At 46.2% G+C, this 20941-nt stretch overlaps 1 non-coding gene across 1 annotated transcript; it reads right to left on the bottom strand.

The window, feature by feature from the left end:
- Positions 1-11589: 11589 nt before the first annotated feature.
- Positions 11590-11663, bottom strand: TRNAN-GUU. Its single transcript has one exon. It is a non-coding gene; the product is annotated as a tRNA-Asn (tRNA).
- Positions 11664-20941: the final 9278 nt, after the last annotated feature.

Here is a 20941-nt window from a genome sequence, read left to right on the forward strand (position 1 = left end):
GATGCGGCAGCGGCCGGCGCTCGAAGGTCAAGTGCAGTTCCGTTTCGAGATAAATACACTAGCAGTTACTGAAGTTGAGGTCAAATCACAATATGGTCACTGGACTTCAGAATACGCTCAATACAGTCATTGAATACGAGTTGTGGTGATTCTACGGTCACTGGTTCTTCGTAGAGCTCCGTATTTTGTCTCGTTGACTGGTCAAAATAGTTTTCTGGCCACACCACCGCTCCCCGCCACCGCCCCCTTGTGCGCGCCGCCGCCGCCGTCGCCCAGCGCCTCGCAGATGACCCACGCGCAACCCACACTCCAGCTCGCCGCGACATCGCTCCTCCTCCTCTTCGTGTCGCTGCTACGTGCGCCTGTGGAGGTAACCTCCTCCACGCTCGCCATCACGGGGGGCTCCGCCGTCTGTGGCGTCCCGGCCGACAACGACACAGTCTACCGCGTTGCGGCCAGCGCCAGCTCGCCGGCCTCTGCCCTGCACGTCACAACACCCTGTCCTCACTCCCTCTCCCTCTGCCTCTGCCCTGCACGGCACAACACCCTGTCCCCACTCCCTCTCCCTCTGCCTCTGCCCTGCACGGCACATCACCCGTCTTCCCAGCGCCCGTCATCCACCTCGACGGATGGACGGGCGCACGTTGCCGTCACCTTTTCCCCCACCTCCCTGCCTCCCTCCTCCGGATAAGTAAGCAGTCGCTTGCAAGGGACACTGGACCCCGAGTTTGTTGGGGAATGTAGCATAAATTCAAAATTTTCCTACGCATATTCAGATCTTCCTATGGAGAGACCAGCAACGAGAGAGGGGTGAGTGCATCTTCATACCTTTGAAGATCGCTAAGCGGAAGCGTTACTAGAACACGGTTGATGGAGTCGTACTCGCGGCAATTCAGATCGCGGTGTGATTCCGATCTAGTGCCGAACTACGGCACCTCCGCGTTCAACACACGCGCAGCCCGGTGACGTCTCCCGCACCTTGATCCAGCAAGGAGGAGGGAGAGGTTGGGGAAGATCTCCAGCAGCACGACGGCGTGGTGTCGATGGAGAGACGAGGTCTCCCGGTAGGGCTTTGCCAAGCACCGGCAGAGAGGAGGAGAAAGAAGAGCAGGGCTACGCCGAGGGAGAGGGTAAACTATGTCTGCAAAAGCCCAAAAGTGCCCACTATATATAGGAGGAGGGGAGGGGGGGTGCCACCCCTAGGGTTCCCACCCTAGGTGGTGCGACAGCCCCCCCCCCCAGATGGGAGGTGCGTCGGCCAGGGCAAGGGGGGGTGGCGCACCCCTAGGTGGGCTTAGGCCCACCATCGCCTAGGGTTCCCCCCCCCCTCTCCACCTCCTGCGCCTTGGGCTGAGTGTGGGGGGCGCACCAGCCCACCTAGGGGCTGGTTCCCTTCCGCACTTGGCCCATCTAGCCTCCTGGGGTCGTTGCCCCCTTCCGATGGACCCCCGGGGCCACCTCCGGTGGTCTCGGTACATTACCGGTGATGCCCGAAACACTTCCGGTGTCCGAAACCATCCGTCCTATATATCAATCTTTACCTCCGGACCATTCGGAGCTCCTCGTGACGTCCGGGATCTCATCCGGGACTCCGAACAACTTTCGATAACCTCGTATAACAATTCCCTATAACCCTGGCGTCATCGAACCTTAAGTGTGTAGACCCTACGGGTTCGGGAGACAGGGAGACATGACCGAGACACCTCTCTGGCCAATAACCATCAGCGGGGTCTGGATACCCATGGTGGCTCCCACTTGCTCCACGATGATCTCATCGGATGAACCACGATGTCAAGGATTCAATCAATCCCGTATACAATTCCTTTTGTCTGTCGGTATAGAACTTGCCCGAGATTCGATCGTCGGTATACCTATACCTTGTTCAATCTCGTTACCGGTAAGTCTCTTTACTCGTTCCATAGCACGTCATCGTGTGACTAACTCCTTTAGTCACATTGAGCTCATGATGATGTTCTACCGAGTGGGCCCAGAGATACCTCTCCGTCACACGGAGTGACAAATCCCGATCTCGATTCGTACCAACCCAACAGACACTTTCAGAGGTACCCGTAGTGCACCTTTATAGTCACCCAGTTACGTTGTGACGTTTGATACACCCAAAGCACTCCTACGGTATTCGGGAGTTGCACAATCTCACGGTCGAAGGAAAAGACACTTGACATTAAAAAAGCTTTAGCATACGAACAATACGATCTACTGCTATGCTTAGGATTGGGTCTTGTCCATCACATGATTCTCCTAATGATGTGATCCCGTTATCAATGACATCTAATGCCCATGACCAGGAAACCATGATCATCTATTGACTAACGAGCTAGCCAACTAGAGGCTTGCTAGGGACACATTGTGATCTATTTATTCACACATGTATTACTGTTTCCTGTTAATGCAATTATAGCATGAACAATAGACGATTATCATGAACAAGGAAATATGATAATAACCACTTTATTATTGCCTCTAGGGCATATTTCCAATAGTCTCCCACTTGCACTAGAGTCAATAATCTAGTTACATTATGATGTATCGAACACCCATAGCATTATGGTGTTGATCATGTTTTGCTCGTGGAAGAGGTTTAGTCAATGGGTCTGCAACATTTAGATCCATGTGTACTTTACAAATCTCTATTACTCCACTCTGGACATGGTCCTGGATGGAGTTGTAGCTGCATTTGATGTGCTTCGTCTTCCAGTGAAACCTGGGCTCCTTGGCTATGGCAATGGCCCGAGTGTTATCACAAAGAGTGTCATTGGACCCGACGAGCTTGGAACCACTCCAAGGTCGGTGATGATCTCCTTCATCCAAATTCCTTCATGAGTCGCTTCTGAAGCAGCTATGTACTCCGCTTCACATGTAGATGCTGCCACGACTTCTTGCTTGCTGCTGCACCCGCTCACTGCCCCACCATTCAAAACATATACGTATCCGGTCTGTGACTTAGAGTCATCCGGATCTGTGTCGAAGCTAGCGTCGACGTAACCCTTTACGACGAGCTCTTCGTCACCTTCATAAACGAGAAACATTTCCTTAGTCCTCTTCAGGTACTTAAGGATATTCTTGACCGTTGTCCAGTGTTTCATACCGGGAGCACTTTGGTACCTCCCTACCAAACTTATGGCAAGGTTTATATCAGGTCTGGTACACAGCATGGCATACATAAGAGAGCCTACGGCTGAAGCGTAGGGGACAGAACTCATCTTCTCTCTATCTGCTGCCGTGGTCGGCGACTGAGTCTTACTCAATCTCATACCTTGCAAAACTGGCAAGAACCCTTTCTTTGAGTTTTCCATATTGAACTTCTTCAATATCTTGTCAAGGTATGTACTTTGTGAAAGACCTATGAGGCGTCTCGATCTATCTCTATAGATCTTGATGCCTAATATGTATGCAGCTTCTCCAAGGTCCTTCATTGAAAAACTCTTGTTCAAATAGGCCTTTATGCTCTTCAACATTTCTATATTGTTCCCCATCAATAATATGTCATCCACATACAGTATGAGGAAAGCTACAGAGCTCCCACTCACTTTCTTGTACAGTCAGGCTTCTCCGTAAACCTGTATGAACCCAAACGCTTTAATCACCTCATTAAAGCGAATGTTCCAACTCCGAGATGCTTGCACCAGCCCATAGATGGAGCGCTGGAGCTTGCACACTTTGTTAGCACCCTTAGGGTCGACAAAATCTTCTGGTTGCATCATATACAACTCTTCCTTAAGGTTCCCGTTAAGGAACGCTGTTTTGACGTCCACTTGCCAAATTTCATAATCATAAAAGGCGGCAATTGCTAACATGATTCAGACCGATTTCAGCTTCGCTACAGGAGAGAAAGTCTCTTCGTAGTCAACTCCTTGAATTTTTCGAAAACCCTTTGCGACAAGTCGAGCTTTATAAACGCTTACATTACCGTTTGCATCAGTCTTCTTCTTGAAGATCCATTTATTTTCTATGGCTCGCCGGTCATCGGGAAAGTCCACCAAAGTCCATACTTTATTCTCATACATGGATCCTATCTCGGATTTCATAGCTTCAAGCCATTTGTTGGAATCCGGGCCCGCCATTGCTTCTTCATAGTTAGAAAGGTTCACCATTGTCTAACAACATGATTTCCATCACAGGGTTGCCGTACCACTCTGGTGCAGAGCATGCCCTTGTGGACCTTCGCGGCTCAGTAGTAACTTGATCCGAAGCTTCATGATCATTATCATTAACTTCCTCTTCAGTTGGTGCAGGCGCTACAGAAACAACTTCCGCGCTGCGCTACTATCCTGTTCGAGAGGGGGTGTAATTACCTCATCAAGTTCTACCTTCCTCCCACTTACTTCTTTTGAGAGAAACTCTTTCTCTAGAAAGGATCCATTCTTGGAAACAAAGGTTTTACCTTCGGATCTAAGATAGAAGGTATACCCAATACTTTCCTTAGGGTATCCTATGAATACACATTTCTTCGCTTTGGGTTCGAGCTTTTCTGGTTGAAGTTTCTTCACATAAGCATCGCAGCCCCAAACTTTAAGAAACGACAACTTAGGTTTCTTGCCAAACGATAGTTCATACGGTGTCGTCTCAACGGATTTAGACGGTGCCCTATTTAAAGTGAATGTTGCAGTTTCTAATGCGTATCCCCAAAATGATAGCGGTAAGTCGGTAAGAGACATCATAGATCGTACCATATCTAATAAGGTGCGATTGCGACGTTTAGACACTCTGTTGCGTTGCGGTGTGCCAGGCGGCGTTAGTTGTGAAACGATTCCACACTTCCTTAGGTGTGTGCCAAACTCGTGACTCAAATATTCTCCTCCATGATCAGATCGTATACACTTAATTTTTCTGTCACGTTGATTCTCGACCTCACTCTGAAATTCCTTGAACTTTTCAAATGTCTCAAATTTGTGCTTCATCAAGTAAATATACCCATACCTACTCAAATCATCGGTGAGAGTGAGAACATAACGATAGCCACCGCGAGCTTCAACGTTCATTGGACCACACACATCAGTATGTATTATTTCCAATAAGTCGGTTGCTCTCTCCATTATTCCTGAGAATGGAGTCTTAGTCATCTTGCCCATGAGGCACGGTTCGCATGTGTCAAATGATTCCTAATAGTCCATCAGTATGGAGCTTCTTCATGCGCTTAACGCCGATATGACCAAGGCGGCAGTGCCACAAGTATGTGGGACTATCATTATCAACTTTACATCTTTTGGTACTCACACTATGAATATGCGTAACATCACGATTGAGATTCATCAAGAATAAACCATTCACCAGTGGAGCATGACCATAAAACATATCACTCATATAAATAGAACAACCATTGTTCTCTGACTTAAATGAGTAGCCGTCTCGCATTAAGCAAGACCCTGATACAATGTTCATGCTTAAAGCTGGTACTAAATAACAATTATTAAGGTTTAAAACTAATCCCGATGGTAGATGTAGAGGTAGCGTGCCGACGGCGATCACATCGACCTTGGAGCCATTCCCGACGCGCATCGTCACCTTGTCCTTGGCCAGTCTTCGCTTGTTCCGCAGTTCCCGCTTTGAGTTGCAAATGTGAGCAACAACACCGGTATCAAATACCCAGGAGCTACTACGAGCGCTGGTAAGGTACACATCAATAACATGTATATCACATATACCTTTAACGTCGCCGGCCTTCTTCTCCGCTAAGTATTTGGGGCAGTTTCGCTTCCAGTGACCCTTTCCCTTGCAATAGAAGCACTCAGTCTCAGGCTTGGGTCCATTCTTTTTCTTCTTCCCGGCATCTGGCTTACCGGGCGCGGCAACGGCTTTGCCGTCTTTCTTGAAGTTCTTCTTACCCTTGCCCTTCTTGAAACTAGTGGTCTTGTTGACCATCAACACTTGATGCTCTTTCTTGATTTCTACTTCTGTAGACTTGAGCATCGAGTACAACTCGGGAATGGTCTTATCCATCCCTTGCATGTTGTAGTTCAGCACAAAACCTTTGTAGCTTGGTGGGAGAGACTGGAGGATTCTGTCAATTATAGCATCATCCTGAAGTTTGACTCCAAGTGAAGTTAGACGACCGTGTAACCCAGACATTTTGAGTATGTGCTCACTGACAGAACGGTTCTCCTCCATCTTACAGCTAAAGAACTTGTCGGATACTTCATATCTCTCGACACGGGCATGAGCTTAAAAAACCAGTTTCAGCTCTTGGAACATCTCATATGCACCGTGTTGCTCAAAACGCCTTTGGAGCCCCGTTTCTAAACTGTATAACACGCCACACCTAACGAGAGAGTAGTCATCACTCCGCGTTTGCCAGACGTTCAGAATGTCCTGGGCTGCTGCGGGAGCGGGAGGGTCACCTAGCGGCGCATCAAGGACATAAGCCTTTTTAGCTGCTTCAAGGATGAGCTTCAAGTTGCGAACCCAGTCCGCATAGCTGCTACCATCATCTTTCAGCTTGTTTTTCTCTAGGAATGCGTTGAAATTGAGGTTGACGTTGGCTATCTACAATATTTATAAAGACAACTTTTAGACTAAGTTCATGACAATTAAGTTCATTTAATCAAATTAAGTATGAACTCCCGCTCAAATCGATATCCCTCTAGTCATCTAAGTGATACATGATCCATGTTGACTAACCCGTGTCCGATCATCACGTGAGACGGACTAGTCACCATGGTGAGCAACTTCATGTTGATCGTATTCAACCATACGACTCATGTTCGACCTTTCGGTCTCTTGTGTTCGAGGTCATGTCTGTACATGCTAAGCTCGTCGAGTCAACCTAGGTGTTTCGCGTGTATAAATCTGGCTTACACCCGTTGTATGCGAACGTTAGAATCTATCACACCCGATCATCACGTGGTGCTTCGAGACAACGATCCTTCGCAACGGTGCGCACTTAGGGGAATACGTTCTCAAAATTTTAAGAGGGATCATCTTATTATGCTACCGTCGTTTTAAGCAATAAGATGAAAACCATGATAAACATCACAATGCAACCATATAGTGACATGATATGGCCGTTATCATCTTTGTTCTTTCGATCTCCATCTTCAGGCATCGCATGGTCATCACTGTCACCGGCGTGACACCATGATCTCCATCATCATGATCACCATCATCGTGTCTCCGTGAAGTCGTCACACCAACTACTACTATCACTACTACTATAGCTAACCATTAGCAATGAAGTAAAAGTAGTAAGCACATGGCGTTGCATCTCATACAATAAATTAAGACAACTCCTATGGCTCCTGCCGGTTGTCATACTCATCGACATGCAAGTCGTGAAACCTATTACAATAACATGACCATCTCATACATCATACATGCAACATCACAACTTTGGCCATATCACATCACATGTCAAACCCTGCAAAAACAAGTTAGACGTCCTCTAATTGTTGTTGCAAGTTTTACGTGGCTGATTTGGGTTTCTAGCAAGAACGCTTTCTTACCTACGTGACAGCCACAACGATGATATGCCAAAGCTATTTACCCTTCATAAGGACCCTTTTCATCAAATCCAATCCGACTAGAGTGGAAGAGACAGACACCCTCTAGCCACCTTTATGCACGGTCTGCATGTTGTCGGTGGAACCAGTCTCACGTAAGCGTACGTGTAAGGTCGGTCCGGGCCGCTTTATCCCACAATACCGCCGGAAAAGAATAATACTAGTAGCGGCAAGCAATTGACAAATCATCGCCCACAACCTTTTTGTGTTCTACTCGTGCATAGAATCTACGCATAGAAAACGTGGCTCGGATGCCACTGTTCGGGAACGTAGCATAACTTCAAAATTTTCCTACGCATATTCAAATCTTCCTATGGAGAGACCAGCAACGAGAGAGGGGTGAGTGCATCTTCATACCTTTGAAGATCGCTAAGCGAAAGCGTTACTAGAACGCGGTTGATGGAGTCGTACTCGCGGCGATTCAGATCGCGGTGTGATTCCGATCTAGTGCCGAACTACGACACCTCCGCGTTCAACACACGTGCTGCCCGGTGACGTCTCCCGCACCTTAATCCAGCAAGGAGGAGGGAGAGGTTGGGGAAGATCTCCAGCAGCACGACAGCGTGGTGTCGATGGAGAGACGAGGTCTCCCGGCAGGGCTTCGCCAAGCACCGGCAGAGAGGAGGAGAAAGAAGAGCAGGGCTACGCCGAGGGAGAGGGAAAATTGTGTGTGCAAAAGCCCAAACGTGCCCACAATATATAGGAGGAGGGGAGGGGGTGTGCCACACCTAGGGTTCCCACCCTAGGTGGTGCGGCAGCCCCCCAGATGGGAGGTGCGGCGGCCAGGGCAAGGGGGAGGGGTGGCGCACCCCTAGGTGGGCCTTAGGCCCACCAGCGCCTAGGGTTTCCCCCCTCTCCACCTCCTACGCCTTGGGCTGAGTGTGGGGGGCGCACCAACCCACCTAGGGGCTGGTTCCCTCCCGCACTTGGCCCATCTAGCCTCCCGGGGTCGTTGCCCCCTTCCGATGGACCCCCGGGGCCACCTCCGGTGGTCCCGGTGGTCCCGGTACATTACCGGTGATGCCCGAAACACTTCCGGTGTCCGAAACCATCCGTCCTATATATCAATCTTTACCTCCGGACCATTATGGAGCTCCTCGTGACGTCCGAGATCTCATCTGGGACTCCGAACAACTTTCGATAACCTCGTATAACAATTCCCTATAACCCTAGCGTCATCGAACCTTAAGTGTGTAGACCCTACGGGTTCGGGAGACACGTAGACATGACCGAGACACCTCTCTGGCCAATAACCATCAGCGGGGTCTGGATACCCATGGTGGATCCCACTTGCTCCACGATGATCTCATCAGATGAACCACGATGTCAAGGATTCAATCAATCCCGTATACAATTCCTTTTGTCTGTCGTTATAGAACTTGCCCGAGATTCGATCATCGGTATACCTATAGCTTGTTCAATCTCGTTACCGGTAAGTCTCTTTACTTGTTCCATAGCACGTCATCGTAGGACGGATGGTTTCGGACACCGGTAAGGAAAAGACACTTGACATTAAGAAAGCTTTAGCATACGAACAATACGATCTAGTGCTACGCTTAGGATTGGGTCTTGTCCATCACATCATTCTTCCAAAGATGTGATCCCGTTATCAATGACATCTAATGCCCATGACCAGAAAACCATGATCATCTATTGACTAACGAGCTAGCCAACTAGAGGCTTGCTAGGGACACATTGTGATCTATTTATTCACACATGTATTACTGTTTCCTGTTAATACAATTATAGCATGAACAATAGACGATTATCATGAACAAGGAAATATGATAATAACCACTTTATTATTGCCTCTAGGGTATATTTCCAACAGAGTTTCCACTGCCCGGCAGATTGATTGATTCTTGCACGAATTCCTGTGTTCCAGAGCGAGTGAGAGAGAGGGAGAAGCTCGCTCACGGTTGTACGCGTGGAGTGGTCGCGCATTCATAGGGCGAGGTTTTCTGTTGACGGCGTGGGATGAGTATGGATCAGGGGGATGCGGCGGAGGAGGGGCGGAGGTGAATGGTGAGCCTGCAGGCGGCGCGGAGCGCCCTGAAGGCCGGGATGGAGAGGCCTCACGTGCTTAGCCACGCGCTTGCGTGGACGGGGGACAGAGTGGGGGAGATCCAGGCGCGCATGGCGGCCACGGAGGCCGGGGTGCGCCCAATCCGCGCGCCGCGGGACGCGCTCGAGGGGGCCAGCCCCAACATCGACCGTGCCGTCAGCCCCGCCGCCGCCGTTCTCAGGGTGTTCGACGTCGTGCACGGCCTCGAGCTGCCGCTCCTGGCGGGCGCCGCCGCCAAGGAGGACCTGTCGGGCTACCTCGCCCTCGTCGATCGCCTCGAGGAGGCACTCCGCTTTCTCGCCGACAACTGCGGCCTCGCCGTCGACTGGCTCTCCGACATCGTCGACTACATCGGCAAGCGCAGCCTCGCCGACCCCCGATTCATGGCCGACCTTGTCGGGGTGCTCTCCGGGCTCAAGGGCGTCACCTCCGCCGCCCTCGATGTGCTCGAGGTCGAGTTCTGCCGCCTCCTCACGGAGCACTCTGCTTCGCTCACCAATGACCCTGACAGGTCCAAGTCTAGGCACGCCGCCTTCATCACACGCCACGGATCCCCGCCGCCGCCATGAAGAAGCTCGGCCTCACCCTTGACCGCCTCGCCGCTAATGGGGGCGCCTAGTGACAGGTGGTACGAGTCAACGGGAGTTTGACCAGTCAACGGGATAAAATACGAAGCTTTATAGAGAACCAATGACCGTATAATCACCGCAACTCGTATTCAATGACCGTATTTAGCGTATTCTGAAGTTCAGTAATCGTATTATGCTTTGGATTCAACTTTAGTGACTGCCAGTGTATTTATCTCTTCCATTTCTGCGTGACGCTTGGCTGCAACCTGCAAAGCCATCGCCGGCGATTCAATCCAAAGCGAAGGCAAGATAGAAAGCCAAGGCATGTGGAAACATGAACGAGAGCTACAGAACGTACGTACAGGTACTGCGATGGGATGTCTTTTGTTTGGTCTATGATGGGCAGCATGCATAGCTCGAGGCCCTGAGCGGACCAGGCCCAAGAAGGCAACAGGGTTTTCTACCTTCAGGCGAACGCACGGAGGAAATGTTCGGCCTAGAACTGATTTTTTTCAGAGCCCAGGATTTTGGGGGCCTAGTGCAAGCGCACAGCTCGTACAGGCCCCTCAACGGCCCTGACCATACGGATGTTAACATGTATGAAAACATCTCCACCCAGAACTCCTGCACCTCTCTTTCAACGAAGAAGAGAGTCCTTCAGCTGCTAATAAAAACAAATAAGGAGAAATAGTATCCCCCTGAAAGGGAGCAGAGGCGGGAATTCAATGATCATTAAGGAGGTTGCGAGTTGAACTAGGAGATTTTAAGTTTAAATTTGAGAAGAGAGAAGACAATATTGATGCTCATAACATTGCTAAGTACTCTTTACGTCTTGCGCCAGGCCGTCATGTCTGGCTTTTGGTGTCCCCGGGCTTTGTAAAACTTTCCATTTGATGAGTAAATAGGCTCGGGTGTTTCTCTCAAAAATAAATGTATGAAAGCATTTATGAACCATGTGGACAAATATTTGTGAAAAACGTCAAGAAAACATGATATGCTTTAAAGAAATACTTTGCCACTCCCAAAATGATACAAAATAATATATGAAAATACACCAAAGACATATATAGCAAGAGAATATGATATGTTTTTTTGAAAAAGAATATCTTGTTAGTCATGAACATAACAGAACTAAATAATAAATTTAAAGAAATACTTTGCCACTCCCAAAATGATAGAAAATAATATATGAAAAATACACCAAAGACATATATAACAAGAGAACATGATATGTTTTTTGAAAAAGAATATCTTGTTAGTCATGAACATAACAGAACTAAATAATAAATTTAAAGAAATACTTTGCCACTCCCAAAATGATAGAAAATAATATATGAAAAATACACCAAAGATATATATAACAAGAGAACATGATATGTTTTTTGAAAAAGAATATCTTGTTAGTCATGAACATAACAGAACTAAATAATAAATTTAAAAACGCTAGAAGGAGGGCTTGAACCTCCGACCTTGTGGTTAACAGCCACACGCTCTGGCCAACTGAGCTATTCCAGCTATATGATTTAAAATATATTCTACATTACTTGATACGTATGGAGGATGTAGTTATACATTTTCCACGTGACACTTTGACCAGGACAAAAGCTCCCTTTCCTCACCTTGTGTTTTCTATTTTGCCCAAGACACCTTACATGTTTCTTATTTTATATGATTAAAGTTTTTAAATGTTTCTTGCTATTGAATGAGCCTTTAAATTTTAGTTTTTTATCAATCTAATTGCACTCACAAAGTCAACACAACAAATTAGAAGACCGGCACACAATTTGCAGCAGATCAGAAACCAGCTAGATATAAGCATTTTTTGTGTGAATCAAAATAGGAGCTTTATTAATTCAGGAATAGGAATACAATCCGAGAGGATTTGGAGTATGCTGCAACCAAATGCACGACCGGCGGTCGGCTTGCACGGGGTTACGGGCGGCTGAGGTTTTTGTGTTTGGGAATGCGCGTGCCTAATGTAAATTTACATCTATTAGGGCTAGTTTTTTGGCAGCTCATAAAACAACCCCAAAAATATATGTTTAGAGCAACTGTTGGATCTTGCTTTATTAGTCCAAGTGATGCAAAAATATTTTGGGCAGCTATCCTATTGTCGTGATTTTGTCACGACAGATGTCTTCGTAAGAGAACTTTGGTGTAATGTCGTCGCAACTAGGTGGTAGCTTGAACGAGGTTGGTCGGAATCGAGAGAAGCAAGTTTTACTCAGGTTCGTCCCCTCGTGGTGGAGGTAAAAGCCTACATCCTGCTTGATTGCTATTGATGATGATGATGATCTCGATTGCAAGGGCATTATTTTGCTCCGTTAGTGTCGAAAGTTTCTAGTTTGATCTTGTCAAAGACTTGTGTGTCTATCCTCTCCCCCTTTTTGGGGTGTCTTGCCCCTCTTTATATAAGTTGAAGGGACATGCTTACATGTAGAGTCCTAGTAGGACTACAACTAGTCATTTTTCTATTACAAGTTGAATCCTAGTCCGTCCAAAGCTAGCATGCTAGGCCGTCGACAAGTCAGTCATTTGTCGGGTCTTGTTTCCCTTGTCGGGTTCCTTTCAAGCTCTCATCCTACGAAGAGTCGTCTCCTATGATAATTTGGACAACCCGGGCATGGGTCTTCTGGTTTAGTCGGGTCATGTTAGTGTAGCCCTCGAGTCTTAAGTCAACTCAATGAGTTGGCTTGAGATTCTTTATACTTCGTTGTGGCATAAACCAGAGTAGATTTGAAAGTCGGACGATGAAACTTATTGAAACCAGAGACGATGTGGCGAGTTGATGATCTTCATGATGCTCATTGTATGTCCTTGGCATATCTGGTGCCCAAATTGAGTTCATATGCCTCTTGACCCATTCCTTGCAATACTCTCTTGGTCCGGCTCTCCTGGCTCCTCCAGGACCATTTTTGATCGCCTTTTTGAATTACCTACTCAAATGATGGCCGACTCAAATGGTAGCCATGACATGGATGGTTCCTTCATGGCTGACTCTTGTTTCCTTGACGTGCTGAAGCAAACTGGACCGTGGGGATGACAAGCCAATGCGCCTATCCATTGGGCAACTCAGCGCGGGTTCCAATAACAGAGTGCAAGACATGATTCTGGAAAACAATATCAGTTTTTTCAGTGTTGTTGCAGTAGACCGGGACGTACGAGCGGCGATCTGCACGCGTTCATTGGGCACCTCGTACTGTCATCCGCTGCCCCTGGCGTGTTGATGTAGACTGGCCTGCAGGGCGGCAGCTTTTGCGCGTTCGTTAAGCAGTGCGGCATGGACGGACACTGGCGCATGATGATGTTGGCACCCGCTCTGTATTCGCGATATAGCGCCACCTTTGTAATGAATAATTGTCCTGTGTATAAAAATACCGTAGGGCAGAGTAGTTGTTCTCAAAGGAATTAATATGTACTGATAAAAATAGAATAGACGGATTTCACCTCATGTATTTGGATGACATATGATCCGGTTTTTCGGATGACCCGCTTTTGAGGTAGCGAGCATCATGTTGCTGTTGGAAAAAAAAAGAAATTTATCATAGGATTTTATTAAAAGAAAAGCTAGGATAAACGTAACCACCATGATAAAGACGGAAGAAGGCATGAAATATAGAGATGAGATGACAAAAGACATGTGCACGTATGATCTAGAAAAGAACATATGTGTAACCGTTCTATATACACAAGGTATCATATGAAGTGATGAACAGAAACGGAACATATCTAGAAGAGATACTATAGCAAAAAGTTGCGGTAAAAACTGAAAGAAGAAGAACATGAGTACGTACTGAGTTGCAGCAGGAGTAGGATTGGTGTTGGCGTTGTCGTTGGCCATGTTATCAAAGAGGTGGTCGACGTCGGCGAAGTAGTCGTCATCCGAGAAGAAATCATCGGTGTCCGTGATGGAAGCCAGTAGTCGCGCTGAGCGCTCCCCAAAAACATTATCGCCCTTCTCCCGTACAGGACTCGAAGAGACGGAGTTTCGGAGGCCTACTGTCCCGACGAACGGTGCACGCCGCAAGACGGGATGGGGAAGAACGTAGCAGTAGCATAGAGAAAGGAACCGGTGGCGAATGGGAACTTCTAATGCGTCGTCTCTGGAGAGGAGCGACCTCTCTTTTATAGGCGCATGAGAAGGAGGCGAGAGGCCAGCGACGGGAGCCGAAGAGAGCGACGGGATATGAAATGAACAGACATCAATCGAAACTGCAGCGTTCGCTTTCAAAATCCACTAGCAAAACGTTCAGCTTCTCCGAATGGACTTTCGTATATCAGTCGTGCGTGGCAAAAAGTTTAGTTTGACTCGGCTCATTCCCGCAACCCGTGACGAGGCGAGGCGGGCGGCGGAGGTGGAGGAGCGCGTGTGTATGTCTTTCTTGTTCTCAAGATCATACATGTGTGGAAACATCCTCCCTTATAAGGAGGTCCAACTCCCACTAAACTAGCAATGTGGGACTAAACATTTCCACCTCTTGCCTTGCACAAATGGGCTGCGTGGGCCTCTAGGATTTATTAGGAATTTTTGAAATCATATATATTGGGCTGGCCCATATTTGGACAAAATTCCAGCAATCCCCCACCAGATCCCAAAGGCACACAAAAATTGCCTTTGGTTCCAAAACACTGTTTATATACCGATATTGCAGTGGAGACTGTTAAGTTGAACTTCCACCTAGAACTCTATGCTATACTAGTAAGCAACTTGAACAGTGGACTAGGCCTTGAACTACAAGTTTTCTACGAAAGTAGCTTCACACAGAGGTTTGATCGATACTAGGATACCGTGGGACTTCCCCGCGGGTGGAGCTTATGCGTCATACTCCGAGACCTTTCATGAGTTTGCTAGAGAGCACCCTACTCTCATAGATTGCGACGTTAACAATCAGACTCATATAGGTATGTTCTTCAAAAGATGTTCTGTAGGATAACATCTCTGCTTTAATAAGCCACTTAGAACATATTAAGATGTATATCAACCTGCCATGCAGTTTAGGAAAGTATTGCATCTTCATGGAGTGGTATTATTAATGATAAGGATACTTTCCTCTCAGTTGACCAACAACTTGTCTTCCACATCTAATTCATGGGATCTCCGATCACAAAGAATAGGTTACCATTGTGAACAACTCAAATTGTGGGTCTCATACCCATCTCCCTCGATGCATTTTCTATCACATTACGTGATAGACCCTTAGTAAAAGGATCTACTAGATTTTTAGATGTTTGGATATAATCCAATGCAATAACTCCGGTGTTTCTCATTTTCCTGACAGATTTTAACCTTCTCTGAATGTGTCTTGATGACTTCAGGTTATCCTTTGGGCTGCTCACTTTCGTGATCACAGTTTGATTGTCGCAGTTCATAAGGATACCCGGTACAGGGTTCTCGACAACCGGCAAGTCACTCAAGAGCCGGCGAAGCCAAACTGCTTCGACCGTAGCTGTATCTAGTGCTGTGAGTTCTGCTTCCAGTGTTGACCTTATTAAGATCGTTTGCTTGCAAGACTTCCAAGAAACAGTGCCACCTCCATGAGTGAATACATATCTGCTCGTGGCCTTTATCTCATCAGCATCAGAGATCCAGTTTGAATCACTATACCCTTCAAGCACCTTTGGGTGTCCAGTATAGTGAATTCCATAATTTGAAGTGCCTTTCAAATAACGCAAAACTCTCTCTAGAGCTTTCCAATGCACATCTCGTGGTTTTGAAACAAACCGACTCAGTTTGCTAACAGCAAAAGAGATGTCAGGTCTTGTAGCACTGGCTAAGTAGATAAGCGATTCTTCAATAATCTGAGAATATTTCAATTGGTCTCTAGCAATTCTTCGATTCTTTCGAAGCAGCACGCTCGCATCATATGGTGTGGGAGAGGACTTGCAGTCACATACCCAAAGTGACTCAAGATCTTTTCCACATAGTGAGATTGAAGCAACGTAATCCCACCATCTTCATCTCATAACAACTTGATGTTCAGAATGACACCAGCCACTCCTAAATCCTTCATCTCAAAACTGTGAGATAAGAAATCCTTGACCTCTTTAATAACATTCAGATTTGTTCCGAAAATCAGTATGTCATCAGCGTACAAGCAAAGAATAACTCCCTCACCCCCACCATGGCGATAGTACACACATTTATCAGCTTCGTTTACAACAAAGCCTGCAGTTGCAAGAGTTCTTTCAAACTTCTCATGCCACTGCTTGGGTGCTTGCTTAAGTCCATATAAAGACTTCAGCAACTTGCATGCTTTCCCTTCCTGACCATCTACTACAAACCCATCTGGTTGTTCTATGTAAATTTCCTCATCCAACTCCCCATTTAGGAAAGCAGTCTTAACATCCATTTGATGAACGATAAGACCATGTGAGGCGGCTAGTGAAAGTAGTACTCGAATAGTGGTCAGTCGAGCCACGGGTGAGTAAGTATCAAAGAAGTCTTCACCTTCCTTTTGGGTATAACCCTTAGCCACGAGCCGTGCCTTGTACTTCTCGATAGTACCATCAGGCCTAAGCTTCTTCTTGAATACCCATTTGCATCCTATAGGTTTGCACCCATAAGGACGATCAGTGATGTCCCAAGTTTCATTTGCCAAGACGGAATCCATCCCACTACGGACTGCTTCCTTCCAGTAGTCAGCATCTTCAGACGCATAGGCCTCTGAAATAGAACTGGGAGTGTCATCTATGAGATACACAAGAAAATCATCAGCAAAGGACTTTGGAGTCCTCTGTCTCTTACTCCTGGTAGGAACTTCAATGTTCTCCTCCACAATATTTTCAAAGTGTTCCATCGAAATGATAGGTTCAGTAATTGTGACTGATGTTTGCTGTGCATCCCTGGCAATGGCACCAGAAATACTTCTGCTACTCCAAGAAAAGACCTTCCAATGGCGCCAGAAATAGGTGTGTCGACGGCACCAGGAATCCTTGTGCTACGGCTACGCCTTAAGGGACTTCCTAGGCAAGTATGCAAAGGATTTCCCCCGTGGCCTTGGAGCCTTGCGTTGGTGTTCCCTCGAACCGGAAAGGGTGATGTAGCACAGCGACGGTAAGTATTTCCCTCAGTTTGAGAACCAAGGTATCAATCCGGCGGAAGAGTATCTCAAGATCCTGCACAAACACAAAAGCTTGCACCCAACGCTATGAAGGGGTTGTCAATCCCTTATAGATTGTTTGCCAAGTGAGAACTGAAAGCAACAAATTAACAAAGCAAAGTAAAAGCAGAGGTGTAAACGATGGATGTGAATAGACCCGGGGGCCGTAGTGTTTACTAGTGGCTTCTCTCATGAAAGCAAGTAGACGGTGGGTGAACAAATTACTGTCGAGCAATTGATAGAACCGCGCAAAGTCGTGACGATATCTATGCAATGATTATTTCTATAGGCATCACGTCCGAATCAAGTAGACCGATACTTTCTACATCTACTACTATTACTCCACACGTCGACCGCTATCCAGCATGCATCTAGTGTATTAAGTCCATAAGAACAGAGTAACGCCTTAAGCAAGATGACATGATGTAGAGGGATAATCTCAAACCAATGATAAAACCCCCATCTTTTTACCCTTGATGGCAACTACTTGATGTGTGCCTTGCTGCCCCTACTATCACTAGGAAAGGTCACCACATGGCAGAACCCAAAACCAAGCACTTCTCCCATTGCAAGAATCATAGATCTAGTTGGCCAAACAAAACCCAAGACCCGGAGAGACTTACAAGGATATCAAATCATGCATATAAGAAACCAGCAAAGACTCAAATATATATCATAGATAATCTGATCACAAATCCACAATTCATCGGATCTCGACAAACACACCGCCAAAGAAGATTACATCGGATAGATCTCCATGAAGATCATGGAGAACTTTGTATTGAAGATCCAAGAGAGAGAAGAAGTCACCTAGCTACTAACTACGAACCCGTAGGTCTGAAGTGAACTACTCACGAGTCATTGGAGGGGCGATGATGATGATGAAGAAGCCCTCCAACTCCAAAGTCCCCTCCGGCAGGGCGCCGGGAAGGGTCTCCAGATGAGATATCGCGGAAACGGAAGCTTGCGGCGGTGGAAAAGTATTTTCGAGGCTCCCCTGATTTTTTGGGGAATATTTGGGGATTTATAGGCCAAAGACCTAGGTCAGGGGGCGGCCAGGGAGGCCACAAGCCTGCCCACAGCCGCCTCCCCCTGGTGGCGGAGTGGGGGCTTGTGGGCTGCCTGGAGCCCACCTGGCTTGGCCCAAAAGCCCCCTGGTCTTCTTTCGTTCGGGAAAAGATCATTTCGGGGTTTTTCTTCCATTTGGACTCCGTTCCAAAATCAGATCTGAAAAGAGTCAAAAACATGGAAAAAATAGGAACTGACACTTGGCACTGAATTAATAAGTTAGTCCCAAAAAAAGATATAAAAGGTACATAAAACAACCAAAGAAGACAAGATAACAGCGTGAAACCATCAAAAATTATAGATACGTTTGAGACGTATCAAGCATCCCCAAGCTTAACTCCTGCTCGTCCTCGAGTAGGGAAGTGATAAGAATGAATTTTTGATGGTTTCATGCTACCTAGCATAGGTGTCCTTTGTAATTCCTCTTATGTGACATGAATGTTCAGATCCATTAGATTCAAAACAATAGTTTGCTATTGACGTGGAAACAATAATAATTCAAGCAAACTAGCAAAGTAATCATAAACTTTCAAAATAACAAGGCCAAAAGAAAGTTATCCCTACAAAAGCATATAGTCTGGCTATGATCTATCATCATTGCACAACGAATTTAAATCATGCACAACCCCGGTATTGGCCAAGTAATTGTATCACACCTTTACTTTCTCAAACATTTTCAACTCTCACGCAATACATGAGCGTGAGCCATGGTTATAGCACTATAGAAGGTGTGGAATGTAGTGGAGGTTGCAATACAAAAAAGGAGAAGATAGTCACATTAACTAGGCATATCAATGAGCTGTGGAGATGCTCATCAATAGATATCAATGTGAATGAGTAGGGACCGCCATACAAATGATGCACTAGAGCTACGAGTATGCGAAAGCTCTTAAAGAAAACTAGTGGGTGTGCATCCAACTTGCTTGCTCACAAAGACCTAAGGCAATTTTGAGGAAGCCTATCATTGGAATATACAAGCCAAGTTGTATAATGAAAATTTCCCACTAGCTATATGGTGGTGACAAAACGAGAGACTCTCAATCATGAAGATCATGGTGCTCAATATGCACAAGTGTGGAAAAAGTGGTAGCATTGTCCCTTCTCTCTTTTTCTCTCTCTCTTTTATTTTATTTGGTGGGCTCTTTGGCCTCTTTTTTTTGTGGGCTTATTTGGCCTCTTTTATTTCCTCACATGGGACAATGCTCCATTAATGATGATCATCACACTTTCAACTCAAAACTTAGAGTAACGATGACTCTATATGGAATGCCTTCGGTAGTGTACCGTGGCAATGATCTAGCATGGCATAGACATCAATGGAAACATCATGCTAGCTATCTTACGATCGTGCAAAGGCAAAGTAGATGTGGTGGCACATGTCATGGTGGTAGTTGCATGGCAATATATCTCGGAATGACTTTGAAAACGCCATAATAGGTAGGTATGGTGGCTGTTTTGAGGGAGGCTAATGGTGGGTTTTGTGCACCGGCGAAAGTTGCACGGCACTAAGAAGATAGTGATGGTGGAAGGTGAAAGTGCACCTAAACCATGGAGTCAACATTAGTCATGAAGAACTCATATACTTGTTGCAAAAGTTTTATTAGTAATCGAAACAAAGCATTCAACGCATACTCCTAAGGGAAGGGTTGGTAGGTATAAACCATCACGCGATCCCGACCGCCACGCAAAGAATGACAATCAATATACTAATCATGCTCAGATTTCATCACATAGCGGTTCACCATACGTGCATGCTACGGGAATCACTAACTTCAACACAAGTATTTCTATATTCACAACACCTTACTAGCATGACTTCAATATTACCATAGCCACAACTCAAAACTAATTGAGACGAATCAAACTTCTCTAACTATTCAATGCACATGAAGGTGAAAGTTTTCGTATCCCTTTGGATAACTACCCCTTTTGGGACTACTTTAAAAGCATAGATCAACTACCAAGCCACGCACCGCTGTGCTCTAAAAGATATAAGTGAATTACATAGAGCAAAAGTATCTAGCTCAAAAGATATAAGTGAAGAACATGTGAGTTGAATTGTCTACCAAAAGATATAAGTGAAGCTCGACAAAATCATGGTGTGTGCATGTCTCTCTCTCTAGGTGTGCAGCAAGGATGATTGTGACACAACAAAAATAAAAGACTCCTACGATACAATACGCTCCAAGCAAAAACATATAACATGTGGTGAATAAAAATATAGCCCCAAGTAACGTTACCGATGGATTGAAGACGAGAGAGGGGATGCCTTCCCGGGGCATCCCCAAGCTTAGGCTTTTACGGCATCCTTGAATCTCTTGGGGTGCCTTGGGAATCCCCAAGCTTGAGCTCTTGCCACTCTTTATCTCTTTGTCCATAAGAACTTCATCCAAAACTTGAAAACTTCACAACACGAAACTTAAACAGAAACTCGTGATAACATTAGTACAAGAAAGCAAACCACCACTTCCTTAGGTACTGTAGCAAACTTAAATTCTACTTGTGCTGATGTTGGGTTACTGTACTTTCAATCTTCCATGGCTAATACCCCCCGATACTATCCATAGTTTCATCAAAATAAGCAACCAACACAACAAAAACAGAATCTGATAACAACAGACCAGT

This window comes from Hordeum vulgare, chromosome 2H (genome assembly GCF_904849725.1).
Source record: "Hordeum vulgare subsp. vulgare chromosome 2H, MorexV3_pseudomolecules_assembly, whole genome shotgun sequence".
Classification (NCBI taxonomy): domain Eukaryota; kingdom Viridiplantae; phylum Streptophyta; class Magnoliopsida; order Poales; family Poaceae; genus Hordeum; species Hordeum vulgare.